General features: G+C 33.8%; 2 long non-coding RNA genes across 7 annotated transcripts in view; one reads left to right on the top strand and one right to left on the bottom strand.

Moving 5' to 3' along the window:
- The window catches only part of LOC144304007 (uncharacterized), a 50,466-nt gene extending 32,121 nt beyond the window's left edge, over window positions 1–18,345 (bottom strand). The window contains exons 1-2 of one of the 2 annotated variants that reach the window (XR_013370985.1): window positions 18,158–18,345; window positions 17,280–17,346 (exon numbers count right to left, since the gene is read on the bottom strand). This is a non-coding gene — a long non-coding RNA (uncharacterized LOC144304007). The remainder of the gene's footprint in view (window positions 1–17,279; window positions 17,347–18,157) is intronic. The other variant, XR_013370986.1, reaches the window with a different exon arrangement.
- LOC144304006 (uncharacterized) overlaps window positions 1–24,281 on the top strand; it is a 251,087-nt gene that overhangs the window by 89,293 nt on the left and 137,513 nt on the right. The gene's annotated exons all lie outside the window — the stretch shown is intronic.

Raw genomic sequence — 24,281 nt, forward strand, 5'->3', positions numbered from 1 at the left:
GTGCCTCTAGCAGAAATGTATGATGGATGGTTATCAGGCAAATAGAATCATTTGCAATTGATTATTTCCACTTCTCTTATTTGTTATTATATCTATACATGGTTGCTTATTACACTGACCCATTCAACTATTGCTGAAAGTTCAAAAAGATTCTTCAATTTCTCCTGTAACTCTAGAATTCATATGAGAGCATCAACCAATAAATCAAGCAAAATTCTGGCTCATTAACCTTTTAGGTAAACATTGGAATTTTGATCTTGGCATGTTCATGTTGAATATCATAAAATAATGTACAGATGGCATTGTTACTATTGCATAGTTTAATTCTATATTCAAACATATCATAAAAAGCAAATCTAAGACATTTATCATTCCAAAAAATAGCATTCTATACAAATGCATACCTTAACATACATAAAGAAGTTCAATTTTGCTAAATTTTTCTAGAAAATGAGTTTTCTTTGTAACAATTCGATGTTTTATCATAGAAAGGCAGTTTTAATTTCAAGGCAGGATAACGAGGCTGGTCAAAACTACATTTTTACTGTGCTAAAGAAATAATTAGGTCTAATTATGTATGATATGCTAATAGAATATGAATTGTAAAAATTTCAAAAAGAAAATGCAGAGTGTTAACCCTTATTTTATTAAAGATTACTTGAAAACCACCTTGCATACTGATTTTACTTCATTCTATGCAATGCCAAAAACAACATCAAATGAACCTCAAGATAATAAGCTTGAATTAAATTTTCTGTAAAGATTTCCACATTGCTTTGGTAGCAAGTTATATCTGTTAAAGTTATATTAAAGTCAATTTTCACCATAATTTTTTACTTAAATATTTATATATTGTAAGTCAAACATGAATATTTGATCCATTAAATGTCTTGAGACCTTAAAGAAATACACATACAGAAAAGGCTGATGTTTTGAGAAAATAAAACGTTCTAAACAAATGGCATTTAAATTCAAAGCATGGATGTTTCAAGTCTTTACAGCCTACTTTTATTTAGCTGCTTGACATTTATATTCACGAATAAATATAATCATATATAATCAATGGAAAATTAAAACTTTGATGAATTTATATATTCCTACTTTGAGAAAATCCTTTTTTTTTCTCCCTAAATCACTAGACACTGGATTTGAATTGTAAGAACTTTTGAGTCACCATACTCTATGTTTTGCACTAAGCCTTTCTTAGCTAGTAATTAGTCTTTTTTTCTCTAATGATTCAAAGTCAGAAATTAATTGCACACATTTCAGATTGATTAATGAAAAGAACAAAATAATGAGTCACTCACATAACCTGATTAATCCTACAAAATCACTTAATATGGCTGTAGAAGTAGCTGAAAAAATGGACAAAATTCACCTATTAAAAAATTGGAATGCGTTTTTATGATTAAAGAAATAAACCTTTCAAAGGAACAGAATTAAATTCACTTCTTATGTCCCTTTAGTGTGATACATTCACTGATATTGATGTATTTTTTAAAACTCTGCAGGCATGACTGTGAGACCAATGCCAGGGAAAAACTTTACTTGCAGTGTAACCTCCATTTCTCCTACCATTTTAGAGTTTTAATACCTACAATATTACTTCTAACTCTATCCATCTACTGGCAAATTAAATAGCACATGAAAAAAATGATGTTATCAAATAGTCTCAGTAGGGAGCTGTTTGTTTTCCTAAAGCATGACTTTCTGCATTCAAACAAAATGTTAAGTTCCATAATTGCTTTTACTAGATTAAAATTATAAATGATAAATATCAAGAAATGCTATTAATACACTCTAATATGCAGCTAAGAACAAAATTAAAAAGACAGTTTTAAAATTTACTGTACTCCTTCCAAACTCAGGGTACAAGTGGTAAATTTTTAGAATAGAACATTTACTCTGTCTGCAATTTATTAAACTAGACTCCTGAAAAGTGTATTCTAAATACTGCCATCCTCACACATAATAGCTAATTAGAATTAAAAGCCACAGTTTCTGTTTAACCTGTGATATGCCTTAATAAAAAGTTCAAGTCTCACTCCTCTAAAGACTCATGCTTAATGCTAAGCATGTGATAGAGTTATACCCTCTGCATCCTTATTATTCACCTTTTATCATCATTATCATCGTTATCCCTAAGAGTTACTATATATATGATCTCATGTCTCCAGAAAGTAAGTGAATAAGTATTATGCTTTACATTTTATATATGAGGAATCTCAGAGAAACTATGCTGTTTGTTATATATCTTCTACTTAGAATTTATTCCTAGAATACATTATCTGCAAGATAAGCAACTTTTGACCAATTAAGCATTCCTTGCAGCTACAGAAACAAGAGCAAAGAACATAACTTTTCATGGCCATACTTTTTTAAGAAAAAGAAAAAGAAAGTAAGCCAAATATTCTCAGGTAATAATGAAAGGCCTGTAATTTGAGCTAACAAGGGAAGGAGGAACCAGTGATGAGCACTAATGATATTAGTTATCTATTACATTGAAATTTCAAATTTTATCTTCCTCAGATCAAAAATCTATATCATATATTTCAAATTGCACTGTGAAAAATAAAGGCAGTATCAAAGCATGCAGCTTGTCATGATCTTTAAACTGTTCTCTATGTGAATCTATAGTTACCAAGTGGATACCATTTTTTAAAAATCTCTGAAGAAATTATCTACCATTATGGTGTATTATTAGTTTAATCAATTTAAATATAAAATTAAGATGAATATATCTTGATAATAACTAAATGGTTTTTATGAATTAAAATTGATATATATAGTAAATTCACATTTTTTAGAAAACCAGGTATGATATTTATTTTCTATAATATTATTTTAGAACTCTGAAAATTAACTTAGGTCTGAAGAAATATGCACACAAAACCACAATTGTATACATATAAACACAAAGATTTATTTATTTATTTATTTTTTATTTTTTTTAATTTATTTATGATAGTCACAGAGAGAGAGAAAGAGAGAGAGGCAGAGACATAGGCAGAGGAAGAAGCAGGCTCCATGCACCGGGAGCCCGATGTGGGATTCGATCCCGGGTCTCCAGGATCACGCCCTGGGCCAAAGGCAGGCGCCAAACCGCTGCGCCACCCAGGGATCCCAAACACAAAGATTTAAAACTGACTTTACATAAACTAAAATGTATATGGGTACACCTATGAAGATCATTGTCCTATGCTTGAATTATATTATGAATTGTGTAAAATTGCTGCATGTAAATAAAGGAAAATGATTATTTGAAGATGTTTAATATTTTGAGTGTATTGGGCTACATAACAATATTTGGTTTATTAGTAAGATATAAACAGTGACCTTCAATTATTTTAGTTTTCAACCAAATCTCTGGATGATATCTTTTTTACATCATATATGGGTCACTCACAAATGAAGCAGAGACATTTGATTCTTAAGCTTTATTCTGTACAACAGCATCAGTTTTGGATAACATTTAGGATGAAATCAGACAGTAAGCTTACATCTTGTTAAAGGTGCATTTTTTTTTGCCTCTAGGTATTAAATATCTCTCAATTATTAGTGATATTAATTACTCTTGTTAAATAAGCTAAGAATATACTAAATGTTATCAGGTAAGTATGTGAAGACAAAACAAAACAACACTTTATGTACTCTGGCAACATTTAATCTCTCCCCTTTCACATAATACAAAAAATAATAATAAAGTTATATTTAAGTTTTCAGCTAATTTTGAAATCCAGTGTTGTATATGAGCTGAATTAATGTTTCCCACCAAACATATTGCATGGTGGGAAAAAATAGGATATAAGTAAACTTGTCTAATGTTTCCACTTTGAAATACATTTTAAAACATTTCAAATTTTCATTCAAATGCTAATATACTGCTGTAGAAAACAGTAGTCTGGCCATTAGTGAATTTATATGTAAACAATTTATATGTAAAACAATTTTATTAAAAGTAGGTAATGCCTTTCTGTTCTATGGGTGAATCAATTTCCAAGGGTATGCAATGTAGAAGCCTATCAAACACATTTAGGAGGAAGCAAACAAATGTAAAATACTTTATTACCTGCTCATCAGTAGGTAAAAATATGTTTATAAATTACGTAAATACTGAAAAGATATATTTTGAATTCTTTGGGATTTGCTCTAAATCTTAATTCTATATAAATAATTTGAATTATTTGATCTAATTCTGAGTCACACATTTGATTGCATCTCAGAAAACTAATTCCATGGCAAGGAGCCTCTAATCCTGTTTAGGATCTTCATGGTTCTGAGCCCTGAATGTTCAATTTTTCAGCAGCTATTACTGCCATTCCTTGTGCCCTGCACAGGTAATTAGCATGATACAATAATAGGTAGGCATGGCTTCCATTTAAAATGCTTATTGAGGAAGATTTATGGATACATAAAATATAGATCAATAGATAGGTTGCATGTGCAATAGTAAAGATGTAAATAGATGTAAATAGTAAAGATGTCCTTCAGTTTTATTTAAGCACAAAAGATTTTTGGAGGAGGTAAGGCTTTGGGGAACAATGCAGCTCTTGCTGTGTTCTAGAAACTATGTATATGAGAGAATGTGAATGCAAACTACAGTAATATGATGAGTCAGAAATCTATCATAGATGTTCAGACAAAGATGATAGCTTCTTAAAAGGGGCTCAAAAGTGGCGAAGAAAAATTTGGATGGCAACTGTAAGAACATGTCAGTGATTTGATTTGTAATGAAGAGTTAAATCCTATTTTGATTTTTGTAAGCTTTTAGACTTCATGTTTGCCTCTTCTTGTGCCCCACACCTGGGCAAGATGATAAAGGAGCCTAAACTTCCCCTTTAGCATCTTCAGGAGATTCAAACCACCTAATTTCCTGCCTTCCTCTTCACCTAGGCCCATCCCCTGATCACAATAAAAGCCCCAGCTTAGGATGCTTTCCTTGCTTTCTCAAGTTGTTGTGGAACTTTTGGAGACTGCTCTGCTCATCTCTGAGACCTTAATTATGTAAGAATAAATTCTTTTTGTACATTTCTGGTGTGTGTGGCATCATGTGTCTCTGTATTCAAACCAAAGTGGGTGGATAATCCTTATGTTTTAAGAAGAGGTCAAGCCAAAGCAGTGTTGAGAGTTTATTGGGCATGATTTCTAGATTTTTGTTGTAAGTTACCAGGTGTTGGTAGAAAGAGCTGGATCATAATGAAATTCATTAGAGGTCACGATGAGTTTTCAGTTTTATACCTATTGAATTTATGGTGCCTGTCTAGTTGTTTAGCCAGGCACCTGGCTTACAGAATTGAAAGAGGGAACATAGAATTCAGGGCCATTTTAGATGGATAGTAATTAAATTTGGGAACTTAGGCTATTTCAGTGACCCAGGGAAGCACAAAACAATAATCTAAAATGAATCTATAATTTTAAAATCTTGCAAAGCCTACCAAAAGGGGGAAAAAAAAGAGTCACAACATGAATGGACAGAGCAAGCTTTAGAACCAGGTAGGTCAGGGATGTTGAAAGTATCAGAATGGACATTTAACAAAAATGATCAATATGATAAAATTCTATGGATAAAGTAAACATCAGGCAAGACTGGAGAGCAGTGTAAACAGATTAAAATTCCTAGAACGAAAACAAAGCAATAGAAGACCCCAAAATAAAACAAACAGGGATGCCTGGGTGGTTTAGTGGTTGAGCATCTGCCTTCAGCTCAAGTTGTTAACACAGATGTGATCTCACTTAATTGGAGCTCCTTAGTTTAGTTGTCTCCCACACTCTAAGCCTCTGGCTACTTGATTTTACCTAAAGCCCTCTCTTTCATTTCCAAATCACTTCGTTGCATCTTCCAGAAATGTTCTGTTTTGGTGTGTATGTGTTGGGAAAACTAATTCTCATCCTAACTTGTCCCTTCTACATTCCCTTAGTCATGTTGTACTGAAACTGGAAAATTCTTCTGTTCTCGCAGTTGAGTAGTTTATTCTCCATTACCCATGGCCCTAAAAACAAGCTGGAAGCCCAGACCTGTGTGATATTTACTGCTGCTTGTAAATGCCCCCCCTAACTCCTGCCTTATGTAAAATAGTCATCTTCCACTGATGTTAAAAACCATAAACTACAGTACTCTCTGAGTTCTTGTTTACAAATAAATTCATTTAGTATTGATTTACAACACATAAGATTTTTGCAGACTTCTGGTTTTGTTTCTAATATCCAAGATCATCTAGTATTTTGGTTGCATGATACCCTCCTACCCACTGGGCTATCTTGCATGACTGTTTCAAGGATATATTACTTTTAATAACATTGTCTTATTACATCTTTGAAATCTCAAATTCAAATTACATCTTTTAGGTCATTTTTCCTCATTCAATTATTTCCACTATATTCTTTGGCTTTATTGAAAACCCTAATTTTGTAACCTATAAATCTAAGAATTTTCTTTTTAAATCTGCTTTTTCATTTGTCCTTTCAGCTATCCAGTAGGGTATTATGATCTGTCATTTCAACTCCTTTTTTCTTGGTATTCTTTAAACTTTTCTAGTAAAATTGTAGTGTGAGAAACTCCAACTATTCCTTCCCTATGCCAGATCTGAGATGACTGAATACTCCTGTATGGATCATAAAAACTCAAGGTTTCTGCTACTCATTTAGAATGTTCAACTCAATTGTGCCTTCATCGTTGCAAGACAACCTTTCATTTGTTTCCTATCTTTCAGCTACTTCTGTAGCTTTCCAGCCCTCTTAAATATTTGGCCATCTAACTCTCAGCATTAACAGCTCACAGTTTCTTCAGAGAAAAGGAAATCGTAGATTGATTGCATTACATTGATACTTTGAATCAGAGTATGATACTCTGATGGTGATGAATAGAGTTAGAAAAAGTTACAGAATTTCAAATCTATTAAGATCACTTTCTAACCTAGCAACATATAAAATAGAAAAATATGGCTTAAGGAAGATTTTGAATAGGTAAAATTTTCAGATTATCTATCAAAATTTAACTTTTATTCCACTGTTCAATTTTAAAGAAATTTAATTGCAAGTGAAATTATCAAATAATTATTCGCTAAACATTATAAACAAAGATTTACTTTGGATATGGAATTCCCCTAATTCCATGAAGATGTTTAAGCAACTCTTAATGTAAACTAGTATTTGGAGAGAAGTAGTAAATTATAGCTTTATTTTAAAAATTTTAAAAAATTATTGTTTTATTTTGTTTTGTCTCTAGAATGTAGAAGAAGAAAGTACTGCATTTTTAGTTCCATTAGGACATAAACTTACTTAAATGAACTTGTTTATAGATTGAATGTCTAACTAATGAATTATGGGAAAATACCACTTTTATTAAACATCTAGCTTCACTACTTATATATGCTTTTAATTTAAATTCATGACTTGAGCTTGAAATGACTTCAAGACTTGGTTAAACTTGAAAATACTTGTGTAGTAAAACCAGTTAAGAATCTATTTCAGACATACTTTAGGCATGTATGATATCCAAGGGATTTTTTAAACTTAAGACTTGCTATTGCACTACACAGCAAAACTTATGAAATATTTGATCAAAGTTGTTAGTCAAATCAACAAAAAAATGAATCACTTCCAATTAGCTTAAATTAGTATTTAATTTGAAAATACTATTTTTATTGTTTGGTTGCATTGTATATTTATTAATACCAAACCTAGAAATATGTCACAAAGGTATAACTCATTTTACTATTTTATACATTTTTATCTCAAGAGTTTTAGTTCAAGTTAATCAAATACATATGCTTGGTGTCCCATTTCTAAGTAGTTTAAACCTTTGTACTCTGGATTTGATCATTGGACCAATGATGTCAAAATCATGGACTTGGCTGCTATTGTTCTAATATTCTATCATTTAGAAATGATACTAATCATTTGGAGTAGTGTTGGCTCTAAATACATTAATTCTTCCAGGAAACCTTTCATTGTCCTTGGAACACATGATTACCTACAGGAATACTCAACTTCCTTTAGGTCTAAATATTTTTGCCATAGGGTTTTTGGGTAATGAGCCATGACTTTACCTTGAGGGCATTTGTTGTGATGAGCATTGAGTGGTTATATGTAAGTGATGAATCACTAAATTCTATTCCTGAAACTAATATTACACTATATGTTAACTAACTGGAATTTAAATAAGAACTTGAAATGAAAAACTGTTCCACACTGCCTGATCTCTACTTCATTTCACTTTTTTAATACAAAGGAAGAACATAATTCTTAACTCAGGGAGGAATCATTTTTGTGAAGAGAAGGGGATTATCACTAAATCTGGCATTTCTCTTACCGAGAACATTTTATTTTTTTGGACTTTAGCTGGTGAAAGGCTAATGTTTGCTTTCATAAAATATTGTTTTGGTTTGGATTTTAAATGTAATTTTTCTATAGAATAAAATATCAAAAGGCATTGAAAATTTTAAAACTTGGGATTTGCTAAGATAAATATGTGAACTGGCTTAGCATAATTGCACTTTTCTGTCTTAGAGTTCTTTATTTCTGCTTCTGATGGTATTTTTTCTTTAATAACCAGACTCAGTCATTTGTTCCTTAATAAAAATATATTTTATAAAATAAGTGCCTTATTTCTTTAATCTTTTTAACTTAGATATTTCTGAGCAAATCTATTGCTGTTATACTTTCAGGTATCAACTTTAATGAACTTCTATCATTCAGAATTTTAATTTTGCCCCTTCCTGGACATAGTTCATTCATTAATATTTTGATCACTAGTTATATACTATGGTATCTATCTGAAATTAAAATTTGTGAATAACCACAGGGAAAAATGGAAGGGTGTGATTTCAAGGACATTACTCATCTTACTGTTTTGTTTTGTTTTAATTAAATGAAACCTTTTACTGAGTTGTCCAGAGCATTTAAACTATAGTTCCATAAAGACATGCCAAAATTCATTAACATTTTTCAGGAGTTTGGGGAATGATCCAGAGCTCCTTTGCTAGGGATCAGGTACGATAGTTAAAATATTTAAGTTGAAGCTGGTAAGTACCTATATTATTTAGTACTAATAGAATAATTACTTACTAAGCACAAAATATATATAAGTATACTATTCTTGCAGTTAAGAATTTAAAAATTTGTCATAGCCAGTGCCCTCACAGGTCTTGGTCTCTTCGATCTCTGGAAGGGGTGTGTGTATGACCAAGGGTTAGTATTTGTACTGTATTGTGCAGTCTTATATACATATATCACCCCATGTTTGCATGATGAAATGATTATCATTGTGGGAATTGCATTATTGTGAAGAAAAATAAAAACTACGTTTACATTTTGGACAAGAAGAAACAATGTTAAAGTTTTGTTATCGGGGTACCTGGGTGGTGCAGTTGGTTAAGTGTCTGCGTTTAGTTTGTGTTATGATCACAGGGTCCTGGGATTGAGTCCAGCATCAGGCTCCCAGCTCAACAGGAAGTCTGCTTCTCCCTCTTCCTCTGCCTGCCGCTTTCCTGGCTTGTGCTCTCTCTCTCTAATAAGTAACAATTTTTTTAAAAAAGATTTTATTTATCAGACATTTTTAAAGAACTCTGATTTGGTTCTTTGTTTTTCATAGAAAATGTTTTTCCATCTCTTGGTAGCATAATGAGGATGATCTCCCTAAATACCTTCAGCTATACTTCAACTCTAGTGTTATTAACTGGTACAGAAAAATATTCTTCCTTAAAACTTACACAATCTTGCTGTGGTTGCTGAACTCCTAGATATAGGCCCAAGAAGAAGGGATGTTATTCCCCTGGGAAGTAACACTCTTAGAAATTTCTATAGGTGGTGGGATCCCTGGGTGGCTCAGCAGTTTGGTGCCTGGCCTTTGGCCCAGGGTACGATCCTGGAGTCCCGGGATCGAGTCCCACGTCAGGCTCCTGGCATGGAGCCTGCTTCTCTCTCCTCCTGTGTCTCTGCCTCTCTCTCTCTCTCTCTCTCTCTCTATCATAAATAAATAAAGCTTTTTTTAAAAAAAGAAATCTCTACAGGCAGTGAATGAGTAACATGAAGGAAAAATTCAGTCGAAAAAGATACTACAAAAACCTGAAAAATAAATTTGTTAGAAACTACAGCCACTCCTGAAGACTTCAGTGTTCTTGGTCTTAGATGGGAGTATTAATTTTCAGTTATCAATATATGTTTTCCTCAGAATACATGAGACAGCCCTGTCTGTATCACCAATCAGTCTGTCCTGAACAGACCCTGATATATTCAGAAAATATTTTAAGTTCTCAACAGGGATTCAGAAAGACAAATGAGACTAGGAAAAAAACAATGCATAAAAATACTGAGGATGAGCAAGGGAATGAATGTTATCTAAAGTCAAGGAATATTTGAATATTTCCTTCATAAGATGAAGCTCTCCATTTATACAGGTATTTTAAAGGATAATGGATAAGCTGCCTTTGAATTATTTTCATTGTCCAACTTTTGTCTCAGGGTGACAAAATTTTGAAAAAATAATATATCAAAACACCAAATAAACTTAGTGGGAAAAGCAATCAAAACAAGTTTTTTGTCTTCAATCAGCCTTTTTTTGTAGCCACAAAATTTTACATTGTTCAATTGATACTTTGAGAACTAAGTGCAGTATTGCCTTTGCTCAATTTATCCACTTTTTTTTAAAGATCTTATTAATTTATTCATGAGACACACATACAGAAAGAGGCAGAGGGAGAAGCAGGCTCCATGCAGGGAGCCTGATGTGGGACTTGATCCCAGGACCACAGGAATATGACCCGAGCCGAAGGCAGATGCTCAGCCACTGAGCCACCCAGGCATCCCAATTAATCCACATGTTTAAATTTCTTTCCTTTGCAGAAGTCAAATGAAGACTTTTTCCCCCCCTAAAGTAACATAAAATTGAATAACTAGTTAATGAGGACAGTGAGAGCTGGTCGTCATTATGAATGAAGTGACCCATAGTGAATGAAATTTTAAGGTGTAAAAAAACCTTTAATTTGGAAGTGAATTTTTCTTCCAAATGATAAACTACTCTTGGAATTGATCTTAGTAAAATGTAATTTTAATGTATTTATTTAAATTTCTTGTCTCTTTTTGAATGTCAGTTTATTCTCCATGTTTTTTTGTGTGTGATAAATGTCAATTTTTTCTTAAATTTTGATTCCTACAAGAATGTGCTCCTCTACTAAGTTCATTTAGCTTTCTTAAGAATGCTTTTTGTTTGGGTATAACACACTTCTAGAATCTTAAGAATGTTTTTTTTTGGGGGGGAGTATAACACACTTCTAGAATCATACCATATACATTACAGACTCAAATTCTAAGAACCTCCTATAACTTGTTTTGCTTTATTGTTTTTTCTAGACTGTGCTCCTTGTGAGTAGAAAGTGAACAAGCACCAGTAACAGAACTTGGATAACTTGGTGCCCTGGGAAATATAGTTGAATAAATGACCACAAGGTACAGAGTATAATTAGTTCCTGACTTGATGTTAAGCAACATTCACTAATATTCTTGTCCCAACTTTTGTCTAGCAAGACCTTGAAAGTTTTACAAGTAGTAGCCAGAAATTCCCCTTTGTCCTTTTCCACTGAAATACCAAGTAACAGATAGGAATATTTATAATATTGAAAGTTTATTTTGATTTTTTCTTAGATAATCTCATTTACATAACACAAACATTCTTTATAGAATATTTTTCTCACCATGAGTGAGATTATTTTGCTCATTATAAAGATGTAAGTTTCTTAACTTTTAGATTGAGAAACTTTATACTCTATATTATTGTTTAGTATGTATCTATTTTTAAGATAACCAAAGACTTAAGCAATTTTGAAATACTATGTTAAAGTTGTATATATTCTTCAAGTCATTATATTTATCACATGCAGATTAAATTTAAGAATATATACAGAGGAAAGCCAAGACTGCCCATAATGAACTATGTATTCTAATGACTCAGTGATTCAGCCTTTTAAATTTATAAGCATCTTCTACAAAACTATTATGATAAAAGCTATATATCAAATATATAAATAGCAGGTGTTATGACAGGCTGAAATTTCTCTCCTCTCCACTAAAACTAGATGCTCAAATCCGTATATTCAATTAAGGATAGAGAAATATTTTTATTTTAATACCTTCGAGCTGTGTTCTACAATTGTTACATATAAAGCATTAACAATATGGAAATTAAACATGTATCTAAGTTTCCTTGATATGGAGGATTCACATAATTTTTATTTTTATTTTTTTCACATAATCTTTAGCACTTGCAGTAACAGATGGTGAATTGTCTACATAATCGCTTTACAACTTCAAGTGTGGACAGTGATCATTTTCTGTTTTGCAAGTCAGAAAAATAATGCATTTTTAAATGTCTAAATGCCATTGTAAAATGTCTTTACCCAAAAGTTGGAGATACAAACAATATATAAAAATGATACATGTTTATTTTCTTTTTAAAATAAGTTTTGTTTAATTCAAGTTAGTTAACATACAATTTAATATTAATTTCAGGTGTAGAATTTAGTAATTCATCACTAACATATATCACTCAGTACTCATCACAAGTGCCCTCCTTAATCCCCATCACCCATTTAACCCATTCCCACCCCAACCCACCTCCCCTCCAGTTTGTTCTCTATAATTAAGTCTGTTTCCTGGTTTGTCTCTTTTTTTTTTTTTTTTTTTACCTTCTATGTTCATCTGTTTGGATTCTTAAATTCCACATGTGAATGAAATCATATGGTATTTGTCTTTCTCTAACAGATTTATTTTGCTTGGCATAATACACTCTAGTTCCATTAATGTAGTTGCAAATGGCAAGATTACATTTTTTATGGCTAATATCCCATTGTGTATATTGATACCACCTCTTCTTTATTCATTCATCAGGGGATGAAAATTTAAACTTTTTCCATAAGTTGGCTATTGTTGACAATGCTGCTATAAACATCGGGGTTCATGTGTCCTTTTGAATCAGTATTTTTGTATACTTTGTAGTAGTGCAATTGCTAGATTGTAGGCTAGTTCCATTTTTAACTTTTTGAGGAACCTCCATACTGTTTTCCAGAGTGGTTGCAGCAGTTTGCATTCCCATCAACAGTGTAAGAGGGTTTCCCTTTCTCTACATCCTTGCAAACACTTGTTTACTGTGTTTTGATTTTAGCCATTCTAACAGGTATGAGGTGATAATCTTATTGTAGTTTTCATTTGTATCTCCCTGGTGATCAGTAATGTTGAGTATCTTTGCCTGTGTCTGTTGGCCATCTGGATGTCTTCTTTGGGAAAGTGTCTAATCATATCTTCCACCCATTTTTTTAATTGAATTATTTTTTGGGGGGTGTTGAGTTTTATAAGTTCTTTATATTTTGGATACTAACCCTTTAGCAAATCATTTGCAAATGTTTTCTCCCATTCTTTTGGTTGCCTTTTAGTTTTGTTAATTGTTTCTTTGCTGTGCAGAGGTTTTTCTCTTGATGAAATCCCAATAGTTTATTTTCGCTTTTGTTTCCCTTGTCTCAGGAGACCTATCTAGAAAGAAGTTGCTACAGGCAATGTCAAAGAGGTTACTGCCTGTATTCTCCTCTAGAAATTTTATGGTTTTAAGTCTCACATTTAGATATTTAATCCATTTTGAATTTATTTTTGTGTTTGTAGTGTAAGAAAGCGTTTCAGTTTCTTTCTCTTTCATGTTGCTGTCCAGTTTTCTCCACACCATTTGTTGAAGAGACTTTTTCCCAACAGATACAAAAAAAATAAGGCTATTAATCACAAAGAAAATTCTTTTTAAAAGTATCAATGTAATATATGCTGATATATACACATAAGGATAATTGAAAGGAAAAAAAAGCATGATTCTAACATGTATCCAAGATCTTATTTAACTTATTAATTTAGATTATAATCCAAACATTAAAAACACATAGATGCCTGGGTGGCTCAGCGATTGAGTGCCTGCCTTTATTTAGCCCAGGGGATGATCCTGGAGTCCTGGGATTGAGTTCCACATCAGGCTCCCTGCATGAAGCCTGTTTCTCCCTCTGCCTATGTCTCGGCCTCTCTCTCTGTGTGTCTCTCATGAATACATAAATAAAATATTTTAAAAATAAAATAAAAACATAAAATGAGTCAAGCGATATATAAAATATAAAAATATATAAGTATATATAAAATATAAATAAAATATATAATATATATGTATTTGGAGGCTATAACTAAAACACAGTACAGAATTAGGTTATTTTTTTTAAAGATTTTATTTATTTATTCATGAGAAGAGAGAGGCCAAGACATAGGGAGAGGGAGAAGCAGGCTCCCTGAGGGGCATCTGATGTGGGACTTGATCCCAGGACCCCAGGATCACAACCTGAGCCATAGGTAGATGCTCAACCACTGAGCCACCCAGGTGCCCCAGAATTAGGTTATTTTTAATAAAGCAGTTTGGAGTTTTGTTTACCTTAAAGCTCATTTTTCAGAAATGGCATGCCACCATTTCACTGTAAAGGGAAGTTTAGATTAAAAATGTACTGATGAAATAATAGGAAGAGATAATATTTTAAATTTATTATTTTTTTCTCAGAAGGGCAAGCTTCTTCATGCTTCCAAATTAGAACTAAAAAAAAAGGGAGATCAGGTAACTAAACTACATCACTATACAGAATTTTGAACGATGTATGGCCTATGCTATCTTTGAGTGAGAATATGAATACTTAGTGCACCTCAAATACAGCGAGTAGGAGAAAGCATTTTCATATATGTAGTAAACATAAAAACCCAGAAAGAATGGTGCCTCGGTTCATCTCAGTTTGGATACCACCATAAAGATAAATGCAATTTGATTTTCTGGAAATTAAAAGTATATCAGTTATACATATAGTTAAATGACAAATACTTGGCAATAAATATTTCTGGTTCTAATGTAGAAATCAAAGTGATTAATTTGCATCATCTAAAATCATATGAGACAAGGTATATCTCAAATATTTAATATATTAAGTGTGTTTTCTAACTTGTCTCTCTCTCAAGGGTCACAGTTCCTCTTTTATACCAAGATATATACATATTCCAAGAATACCATGATCCAAGTGCCAGACCAGGAGTTTTGCTTGTAGGAATAAGTTCTCTTTTGATGAACTAGATAGGAGTGAGTCTAGGAGGAGATTGAAGAGCAATTGAATAAAAATGGAAGAGTAAATATGGTTGTCTGGTATGCAGAAAAAGGATCTTCCCTTGTAGTGGATCAGGGAGCAGAGTTTATAACACAACAGATACATGTGCCAAAAAACTTGATTTAGTTTTGTGTGTGATGTAACTGAAAGACACATTTATATTCTAGTTAGGTACTGGTGCCAATGTTTTCTTTCAGATAACTTATTCATGGTCTGAATTAAACCAACATCTTTATAATTGTTGAATTCTCTTATATCTGCTTGATTTCCCGTACGTGTCCTGTGATATATTTTCTGTTGCCCTTAGGGCATATTGATCACACAGATTTTATTATGTATTCTGCTAGCTGGTAATGCAAAATCCCTAACCTAATCTTAGTTTTAGTTTACTGTATAATCAGATATTTTAGAATTTTTTTATTTAAATCCCAGTTAATATACAGTGTACTACGAATTTAAGGTGTGCAATATAGTGATTTAATATTTCTATGTAATACCCAGTGGTCATTGCAAATGTACTCCAGATTTTAAGTTTTTTTTTTTTTTTTCTAAGACTGAGAGGCAAAGTTCTGATTAGCATCATTCAAATTTATATCACTTGAAAGGAATACACAGGGAATAGTGAAACATGGTATATCTTGCTCTTTGTTCAGACTTTGTTTCACATTTAAGTATCACTTCGCAGTCTTCATATAGGTCTCTTGATACATACTTTTCTAAGTACTTAGACTTATTTTCATTTCTGAGTACTATTTGTTCAAGTAGATCTGTTTTTTTTAGAATGTTTCTAACAGCCACCTTATCACATTTAAAAAAATACTCAATTTGTAAAATTATATTGTATTGGTCAGGTATAAAAACAGACCAGCAAAAATTGATTATTTCTTTGACAGGTTATTTCATCTGTGCTTGCATATATTTGCCCAAAACCTAGACAATGTTAAATGATGGCAATGTATGGTATTTATCCTAAGTGAAATGATTTCATTAATTTTCTGTCAGTCTTTAGGAACCTTTCTTTTTTTTTTTAATAATAAATTTATTTTTTATTGGTGTTCAATTTGCCAACATACAGAATAACACCCAGTGCTCATCCTGTCAAGTGCCCCGCTCAGTGCCTTTAGGAACGTTTCAAGTATCATGTTATACATAGGATTCTATTTATTTTTTATATAACATGATTTATATTTTTAAAATGCTGTTAGTTATTATATATAACTTTTTAACACTTATTGTTGTTATTAAAAGTCCTGTCAGTTTGGAATGATGTACTATCTTCATTAATGCATTTATTCAACTATTTCATTGTTGTACGTGATCTTATTTTTCAGTTTAAACACTTTTTCTTACTTCATATTGTGTTAGTATTATTCCTATTAGTTTCCCCTATAGTCAGAAGAAAACCTGATGCCCTAAAGTAAAATTGACTTTGTTTTACTATCCTGCATGATCCTATAGTCTCTAGGATCCAGGCACCTGAACACCCAACGAGGAGCTCTAGTCTCTTTCTCACTCCAGCCATCTTCATCCAAGCCATACAGTGGCCTTACTTTTGGATTTTTTTTTTTATTAGCTTTCCATTTTCTACATGAAAATTAGGCTCAGTCCTTAAAACCTAATCTACTTTTCTGGAATCTCAGTGTGTTCAGAACTTGATTTTGCCTGTGCCCACACCCCTCCCCCAACCCCACCAGAAGGCTGTGTCCTCAATCCATAAACTAACACTTTATTTTAGATTGAGCCAATTATCAGATCTAAAGCCTTCAATAAGCCTACATATTTTACCTCAACCTTATGACAAATGAATTATCTGTTCTCCATCTTCATCAAAACTTACAGATCATAAGCCTTTACCTTTCAAGTAAACAGCTACTATTTTCGAGGTTCTGCTTACTTGGCCCAATTCATCTAATCTTCCTTAACTTTTCCATAAAAGTATTTTGAAGTTATCAAAGGTTATATGTTGGTGAAGAGTTTCCATGGAAAATAAATTCTTCATATTAAAAAAAAATTCTTTAGACTTATTTTACCTAAATGAAATATTAACTCAATCCTAAGCATGTTTTAAAAAGCCTGTAACTCATGATTTGCACATATTAATGCTTTTTGTTAAGTACCTACCATGTGTCTTGCCCCATTATGTCCTAGAAGCTGATCTTACAGCAGTGAATATTTGCTCTCATGATACCTAAATTGGGAGAGGAGAGCAAATTAGACATGTAAATAGACAAATTGACATTTCAATGATAAATGCTATGAGAACATAAAAACATGGAAAAATGATAGTGTGATGGAAAATTTCAGTTGGCCTACTCAAAGTTGTTTTCTACAAAGAAGTGACATTAGAAATGATATCAAGGGCAGCCCGGCTGGCTCTGAGGTTAGCGCCACCTTCAGCCCAGGGTGTGATCCCCAAGACCCAGGATCGAGTGCCACGTCAGGCTCCCTGCATGGAGCCTGGTTCTCCCTCTGCCTGTGTCTCTGCCTCTGTGTGTGTGTGTGGGGGGGGGGGGGGGGGGATTAATAAATAAATAAACAATCTTTAAAATAAAAAGAAATGATATCAAGAAGCAGCCAAACACATGTAGATTTGAGAACTAAGAATTCTAGGAAGAAGGATATCCAGGTTTAGAAGAAATCTAATAAGCATATTGCACATGAAAAACAAGATGACCCCTGGCTAAAACTTAGAAAAGAGGGGGAACAGGTCCACCACTCTCAGGACACACAGGTGATAGCAGGAAGTTTCAATGTTTTTGCAAAGCTAATAGGTATTCTTTAGCTAACACGATTCTTGACTTTTATATCTTAGTATTAACTTTATATGGAAAAATACAATATAGGAGAGTATCACATGAGTTGTCTCCATATTATGTGAAAGGTGCTATTTTTTTATCTTAGACTTGGATTTTTTAAAAATATAAATAATTACACATTCTCCATTAGTTACTGCATAGGTCCATTTATCACCATTTTTAACATACTCAGTTGACACAGACCTTGTATATCCTGACAAAAAAAATTTCTCAATGGGACTCTCATCTTTTCAGTTTTTCATGTCTTTGGCATATACAACAGAACGTTTGGACATTGAGTCTTTTTAGGAGGCTCAGTTAATCTTTACTATTTGGCTTCTCTAAGATGGAAGAATGTGATATAGACCTTGGTAACCCTCTACTTTCTATGTTCTGTTGTCACCACTGAGATCAGGTGACCAATTGTGATGTTACCATAACTTGTCTTTAGAGAACAGTCTCTGCAGGGCATTCTAGGGGTGCTGATATTTCAGTAACCAATGAACCATGCATACCTTGTTATAAACTATAAACTAAGTCTTTGGATGGTGTGGAGTCAATCACATAGATAACACACTCTTTAATATCCCTATCTTTATAACTGCATTTCTTCCTATCTACTGTACAAAGTAAGAACTGGTATTGTAAATTGGTATACACTTGGGTAGTTTCCAGTCAACCAAGCAAGCTGTTAGTCACTTCACACTTTTCTTTTTTCTTTCGTTTTTTTTTTCTTAGAAAATCTTTGATTAAATATATTTTTATTTTTTTTAATAATAAATTTAATTTTTATTGGTGTTCAATTTGCCAACATACAGAATAACACCCAGTGCTCATCCTGTCAAGTGCTCCCCTCAGTGCCCATCACCCATTCACCCCACCCCCCACCCTCCTCCCCTCCACCACCCCTAGTTCGTTTCCCAGAGTTAGGAGTCTTCATGTTCTGTCTCCCTTTCTGATATTTCCCACACATTTCTTCTCCCTTGCCTTCTATTCCCTTTCACTATTATTTATATTCCCCAAATGAATGAGACCATATAATGTTTGTCCTTCTCCGATTGACTTACTTCACTCAGCATAATACCCTCCAGTTCCATCCACATTGAAGCAAATGGTGGGTATTTGTCCTCTCTAATGGCTGAGTAATATTCCATTGTATACATAAACCACATCTTCTTTATCCATTCATCTTTATTTTTTTTAAGATTTTGTTTGAGAGTGAGAAAGAACAAGTTGGGGGGGAAGAACGGAGGGAGAAGGATAAGCAGAGTCCAATGGTCATAGAGCCCATGTGGGGCTTAATCTCACAATCCTGGGATCTTGACCTGACCTAAAATCAGGAGTTGGATGGCCAACTGTCTGAGCCATGAGGTGCCCCAGTCACTTCACTCTTTCAGTATCACACAAATTCTATTCTTTGCACTATTAACATAATTAGATATACTTTTGTTCTTTGTCTATGACAAGCAGCTTCCTCACACATTCACAAGGTAGATATCTAGAAGTATAAATTGACCAATTTTGCAATTATTTTACTGAGTATGAGAAACTTCCACCTGAAAGGATGGTCTGTGTGACTCCTGGGTCTGAAAGGATAGAAGTATGAGTCTGAAAGAAATGAAATTTGGTTAAAGTGTGTCCCAAGAGGAATTGGCATCTCATACAAGTAAACAATCAGATGAGATATTTGATTTTTAGAGTATAGCTGCCCTATAATGTATTTCAGATGTACAACATAGTGATTGAATAATTCCATATCACTCAAAACTCACCATGTCTCCATACAATATGACAATGTTTTTTACTATATTCCCTATGCTGTACTTTTACATCTCCATGATTGGAAGATTGTATCTCTTAATCTTCTTTACCATTTTCCCACCTCTCATCTACGTCCCTTCTGGCAACCATTAGTTATCTGTATTCAAGAGTCTGGGGGGGGGGGGGGTTGTTATTTCTTTCTTAGATGCCATGTATAAATCATATGGTATTTGATGTATTTAAATTAGCATAATATGCTATAGGTCCATTCATGTTGTAGTAACTGTCAAGATCTCATTTTTTTATAGTTGAATAAAATCTTCCATTATATATATATAATGGATATATATATATATATATGGATTTATTTATATGGATTTATATCCATATAAATACAGTGCTTCTTTCTTTATTCACCTGTTAATGGGCACTTGGGTTACTTCCATCTCTTGGCTATTATAAATAATGCTACAATTAATATAAGGGTACATATATTTTCAAATTAGTGGGTTTTTAAATTTTTTATTGGAGTTCAATTTGCCAAAATATAGCATGACACCCAGTGCTCATCCTGCCAAGTGCCCCCCTCAGTGCCCATCACCCAGTCACCCCAACCCCTTGCCCACCTCCCCTACCACTACACCTTGTTTATTTCCCAGAGTTAGGTGTCTCTCATGTTTTGTCACCCTCACTGATATTTTCAATCATTTTCTCTCTTTTCCCTTATTCCCTTTCATTAATTTTTATATTCTCCAAATGAATGAGACCATAAAATGTTTGTCCTTTTCCGATTGACTTATTTCACTCAGCATAATAACCTCCAGGTCCCTCCACGTAGAAGCAAAAGATGGGTATTTGTCGTTTCTAATGGCTGAGTAATAGTCCACTGTATACATAGACCACATCTTCTTTATCCATTCATCTTTTGATGGACACCAAGGCTCCTTCCACAGTTTGGCTATTGTGGACATTGCTGCTAGAAACATGGAGGTGCAGGTGTCCCAGTGTTTCACTGCATCTGTATCTTTGGGGTAAATCCCCAGCAGTACAATTGCTGGGTCGTAGGGCAGATCTATTTTTAACTCTTTAAGGAACCTCCTCCACACAGTTTTCCAGAGTGGCTGCACCAGTTCACATTCCCACCAACAGTGCAAGAGGGTTCCCCTTTCTCCACATCCTCTCCAACATTTGTGGTTTCCTGTCTTGTTAATTTTCCCCATTCTCACTGGTGTGAGGTGATATCTCATTCTGGTTTTGATTTGTATCTCCCTGATGGCCAGTGATGCAGAGCATTTTCTCATGTGCATGTTGGCCCTGTCTATGTCTTCCTCTGTGAGATTTCTGTTCATGTCTTTTGCCCATTTCATGATTGGATTGTTTGTTTCTTTGCTGTTGAGTTTAATAAGTTCTTTATAGATCTTGGAAACTAGCCCTTTATCTGATAGGTCATTTGCAAATATCTTCTCCCATTCTGTAGGTTTTCTTAGCTTTGCTGACTGTTTCTTTTGCTGTGCAGAAACTTTTTACCTTGATTAAGTTCCAATAATTCATTTTTGGTTTTGTTTCCCTTGCCTTCATGGATGTATCTTGCAGGAAGTTGCTGTGGCCAAGTTCAAAAAGGTTGTTGCCTGTGTTATCCTCTAGGAGTGGGATTCCCACACTATCTTGATCACAGCTTTGTAGTACAACCTGAAATCTGGCATTGTGATGCCACCAGCTATGTTTTTTTTTTTTTTAATATTCCCCTGGCTATTCGGGGTCTTTTCTGATTCTGCACAAATCTTAAGATTTGTTCCAACTCTCTGAAGAAAGTCGATGGTATTTTGATAGGGATTGCATTAAATGTGTAAACTGCCCTGGTAACATTGATATTTTCACAATATTAATTCTTCCAATCCATGAGCATGAAATATTTTTCCATCTCTTTGTGTCTTCCTCAATTTCTTTCAGAAGTGTTCTGTAGTTTTTAGAGTATAGATCCTTTACCTCTTTAGTTAGATTTATTCCTAGGTATCTTCTGCTTTTGGGTGCAATTGTAAATGGGATTGACTTCTTAATTTCTCTTTCTTCAGTCTCAGTATATAGAAATGCCACTCATTCCTGGGCATTGATTTTGTATCCTGCCACACTGCCAAATTGCTGTATGAGTTCTAGCAATCTTGGGTGGAGTCTTTTGGGTTTTCTATGTACAGTATCATGTCATCTGCAATAGGGAGAGTTTGACTTCTTCTTTGCCAATTTGAATGCCTTTAATGTCTTTTTGTTGTCTGATTGCTGAGGCTAGGACTTCCAGTACTATGTTGAATAGTAGTGGTGAGAGTGGACATCCCTGTCATGTTCCTAATCTTAGGGGAAATGCTCCCAGTGTTTCCCCATTGAGAATGATATTTGCTGTGGGCTTTTCATAGGTGGTTTTTATGTTATTGAGATATGTTCCATCTATCCCTAGATTTCGAAGAGTTTTGATCAGGAATGGATGCTGTATTTTGTCAAATGCTTTCTCTGCATCTATTGTGAGGATCCTATGGTTCTTGTTTTTTCTCTTGTTGATATGATCTATCACATTGATTGCTTTATGAGCATTGAACCAGCCTTGCATCCCGGGGATAAATCCCACTTGGTTATGGTGAATAATCTTCTTAATGTACTGTTGGATCTTATTGGTTAGTATCTTGTTGAGAATTTTTGCATCTGTGTTCATCAGGAATATTGGTCTATAATTCTCCTTTTTGGTGGGGTCTTTGTTTTGGAATTAAGGTGATGCTGGCCTCATTAAACAAGTTTGGAAGTACTCCATCTCTTTCTATCTTTTGGAACAGCTTTAGTAGAATAGGTGTGGTTTCTTCTTTAAACATTTGATAGAATTCTCCTGGGAAGCCATCTGGCCCTGGACATTTGTGTCTTGGGAGGTTTTTGATGACTGCTTCAATTTCCTCCTTGGTTATTGGCCTGTTCAGGTTTTCTATTTCTTCCTGTTCCAGTTTTGGTAATTTGTGGTTTTCCAGAAATGGGTCCATTTCTTCTAGATTGCCTAATTTATTGGCATATAGCTGCTCATAATATGTTTTTAAATTACTTTGTATTTCTTTGGTATTGGTGATGATCTCTCCTTTCTCATTCATGATTTTATTAATTTGAGTCTTTTCTCTTTTGTTTTTAATAAGGCTGGCTAATGGTTTATCTATCTTATTAATTCTTTCAAAGAACCAACTCCTGGTTTTGTTGATCTGTTCTAGATAGAGTTCTTCTGGTCTCTACTTCATGAAGGTCTGCTAGAATCTTTATTAACTCTCTTCTTCTGTTGGGTGTAGGTTTTATTTGCTGCTCTTTCTCCAGTTCCTTTAGGTGCAAGGTTAGCTTTTGTATTTGAGTTCTTTCCAGTTTTTGAATGGATGCTTGTATTGCGATGTATTTCCCTCTCAGGACTCCTTTTGCTGTATCCCAAAGATTTTGAACGTTTGTATCTTCATTCTCATTAGTTTCCATGAATCTTTTTATTCTCATTAATTTCCATGAATCTTTTTAATTCTTCTCTAATTTCCTGGTTGACCCTTTCATCTTTTAGCAGGATGCTCTTTAACCTCCATGTGTTTGAATTTCTTCCAAATTTCTTCTTGTGATTGAGTTCAAGTTTCAAAGCACTATGGTCTGAAAATATGCAGGGGACAATCCCAATCTTTTGGTATCGGTTAAGACCTGATTTGTGTCCCAGTATGTGGTCTCTTCTGGAGAAAGTTCCGTGTGCCCTTGAGAAGATTGTGTATTCAGTTGTGTTTGGATGTAAGGTTCTGTAAATATCTGTGAAATCCCTCTGATCCAGTATATCATCTCTTGTTTCTTTGGAGATGTTGTGCTTAGAAGATCTGTCATTTGTAGAAAGCATCACGTTCCAGTCTCCGAGTATAAGTGTACTATTATCTAAGTATGTCTTAACTTTGGTTATTAATTGATTGATATACTTGGAAGCTCCCACATTAGGAACATAAATATTCAGGATTGTTAGGTCCTCTTGTTGGATAGATATTTTAAGTATGATATTGTGTCCCTCTTCATCTCTTACTACAGTCTTTGGGATAAACTTTAACTTATCTGATATGAGGATTGATACCCCTGCTTTCTTTTGAGGACCATTTGAACGGTAAATCGTGCTCCAACCTTTCATTTACAGGGTATAGGTGTCTTTAGGTCTCAAACAAGTCTCTTGTAGACAGCAAATGGATGGTCTTGCTTTTTTATCCAGTCTGAAACCCTGGGCCTTTTGATGGGGTCATTAAGCCCATTCATGTTCAGAGTTACTATTGAAAGATATGAATTTAGTGTCATCTTAATACGTATTCAGTCCCTGGTTTTTTGGGTTATTTCTTTGGGCATCCTCTTTCTTTTACAGAGTCTCCGTTAATATTTCTTGCAGAGCTGGTTTGGAGGTCACATATTCTTTCAGTTTCTGCCCATCTTGGAAGCTCTTTCTCTCTCCTTCTATTCTGAATGAGAGCCTTGCTGGATAAAGTATTCTTGGCTGCATGTTCTTCTCACTTAGGACCCCGAATATATCCTGCCAGCCCTTTCT

This window comes from Canis aureus, chromosome 33 (assembly GCF_053574225.1).
Source record: "Canis aureus isolate CA01 chromosome 33, VMU_Caureus_v.1.0, whole genome shotgun sequence".
NCBI classification, from domain to species: Eukaryota; Metazoa; Chordata; class Mammalia; order Carnivora; family Canidae; genus Canis; species Canis aureus.